This window comes from Aptenodytes forsteri, unplaced genomic scaffold (assembly GCF_000699145.1).
Source record: "Aptenodytes forsteri isolate BGI_AS27 unplaced genomic scaffold, ASM69914v1 Scaffold126, whole genome shotgun sequence".
NCBI lineage: Eukaryota > Metazoa > Chordata > Aves > Sphenisciformes > Spheniscidae > Aptenodytes > Aptenodytes forsteri.
The window spans coordinates 1,987,203-1,989,605 of NW_008794599.1; the positions used below are offsets into that span (position 1 = coordinate 1,987,203).

Genomic DNA, 2,403 nt, shown 5'->3' on the forward strand with positions numbered 1-2,403 from the left:
TCACACACACACCCCCCCGACACACACACTGTACACGGCACCCCAGGCTGCCGCACCCTGTGCCAGGTCAGCCACGATGCCGACTATGGGGTCCCCGCCTTGGAGGAGCTGGGCCAGGACCCCCGACAAGGTGGGTCCTCACCTCTACCCCGGCAGGGAGACAGCGGCGCTCACCCACCTCGATGGGCTCATGGAAAGGACAGTCAGTGCTTCTGGTGGCAGCTAAACGAGGTCTACCAGGGGGTGAGGTGGCATTTTTAGGGTGGGGGGAAGAGGGTGAGCCAGAGGGACCCTGCAGAAGGGGTGGGGGGCTGGAGAAGACATGGGCCAGCCCAGCCGGAGGGGCTGATCCTGCCTTCGCCGGCAGCAGGAGCACTCCTGGCCCCCCCGTCTCCTTGCACGGGCAGCTCCGCTGGAGGGAGTTTTTCTACACCGCCGGCATCCCCAATTTCGACCGGATGATCAGCAACCCCGTCTGCCTGCAGGTCGACTGGGATGACAACCTCCAGCACCTCCACACCTGGAGGGAGGTATTTCCCTCAGAGATAAGCCCCAAGTCCTCTGACCCCCCCAAAAATGTCCCCCTGTCCTGTCTAACCCCAGCACCCCACACCAAGGCTGGACAGGCTACTCCTTCATCGTGACCCAGCTGGGCACCGAGGGCTGGTTCCACCACCTTGCTCGGCACGCCGTTGCCTGCTTCCTCACCCGCAGGGACCTCTGGATCTCCTGGGGAGAAGGGCCGGAGGTCAGGAGATCTCCCCCAACACCCACTGGCACCCACCAGGCTCCTGGGGACCCCATCCACACGCCACCGCGGTGTCCCCCAGGTCTTTGAGGAGCTCCTGCTGGACACCGACCGGCCCCTCAACGCCGGCAACTAGCTGTCCGGGCAGCGCCTTCTTCCACCGATATTTCCATGTCTACTCACCCGTTGCCTTCGGCAAGAAGACAGGCCGGGACGGGGGTTGCATTCAGTAGGCACGAAACCCAAAGCCACGCGAGATGGGGGGGGCCGGCCTCCCTGGTGGCTTTGACCCCTCGCCGTAGAAAATACCTCCCCATCCTCAAGGATTTCCCCGCCGAGTACATCTACGAGCCCTGGGAGGCACCGCAGGCCATGCGGGCTGCCTGGTGGGCACCCACTACCCCCGGCCCACTGCAGAGCACGGGGTGGTGAGCAAGAGGAACCTGGGGTGCACGAAGGTGGCCCGCACCCGGAAAGGTAACAGATCCCCCAAGAGGCATCGAGCTCCCCCTGCAGCCCTGCCGCCACCCCGGCTGCCGCCTTCTCCTCCAGGCACCAAGCAGGAGCCACCGGCCAGCCCCTCCGTGGCCAAATCGCGAAGGAAAAAGCCCAAGATTGAGCAGCGCTGAGCCCCGCGGGGACCCCCCAGGCACCTGCCAGCTGGGTGTCAGGCACCACTTGTCCCATTCTGACCCATTTGGCTCAGTCACCTCCCTTAATTAATCCCTTCCCCTCTCCCGCCCTGGGACTGACAACTTTGCTGCTGCCACCACCCCAAAAAAAAAAATCAACCCCCCCACCCGAGGTCATGCCCCAAAGGAGGGTGAGTCACCCACCCCGGTGAGTCAGCCCCACCTGGAAACCCCCGAGCTGCCGGACCGTGCCCCAGCGGCAACCACCACCCCGCAAACCTGAGTCCCCGAGGGGCAACACCCCACTGCATCCACCTCCACCCCTGCCTTCGCCGTAACGTAATCGTTATTAAAGGGAACAGAGCAATTAAGCAAGCGCACCTCGGTTCACAACACGCCTCGACCCACCGGGCAGCAGCACCGCATTGAAATCCACCGGCAGCATGAGCTCGTTTCGGCTACGGTACCACCAGGCCGGTCCTCATCAGGGAAGCCTGCGGCCTGCTCGACTGCCTGAGGAGAGCATTAGGAGATGGGTTGAGGACAGGGTGAGCGCAAGGCAGGGTCAAAGCCAGCTCCTGGAAAGGCGTTCAGGTGAGAAAATAAGGCTACTCTTGTCTCTAAACGCACCCGCCATCAACACGCTTTATTTATGGCGCCAACACAAAGCGACGCACAGCTGCCCTGAAAGCCAGAGAAGGGCTTCTCTCCCCCAAAAAGCTCTGAACGCACCCGAACTCCTTCGCACAGGTGCCCGAAAGCATTGCGGAGGCCAGCCGAGGACCAGCGCGGCTCGCACCTCCTCACAGGGCTGGAGACACTGTCGCACAGACACGAACCCAAGCAGAGAGGGAGGCAGCCAGGACTCGAGGGAAGGCAGGCCCCTGAGGGGTAGCAGGGCACAGTCGCGCCCACGGGCCTACAACACCCCCTCGAACAGAGGCCACCGGGGCGAGGGGGACGGCGCCCGGGTCCCCGGCCTCTCACACCGCGACCTGACAGGCGGCGGCCGCCGCGCAAACC

At 64.0% G+C, this 2,403-nt stretch overlaps 1 protein-coding gene and 1 pseudogene across 1 annotated transcript in view; one reads left to right on the forward strand and one right to left on the reverse strand.

The window, feature by feature from the left end:
- The window catches only part of LOC103893773, a 3,318-nt pseudogene extending 1,941 nt beyond the window's left edge, over positions 1–1,377 (forward strand).
- Positions 1–1,796, reverse strand: part of TIRAP (TIR domain containing adaptor protein) — a 5,448-nt gene extending 3,652 nt beyond the window's left edge. Inside the window, exon 1 of the mRNA XM_009272995.1 lies at positions 1,762–1,796. The gene's annotated coding sequence lies outside the window, so the exon portion shown is untranslated. The remainder of the gene's footprint in view (positions 1–1,761) is intronic.
- Between the last annotated feature and the right edge of the window lie 607 nt (positions 1,797–2,403).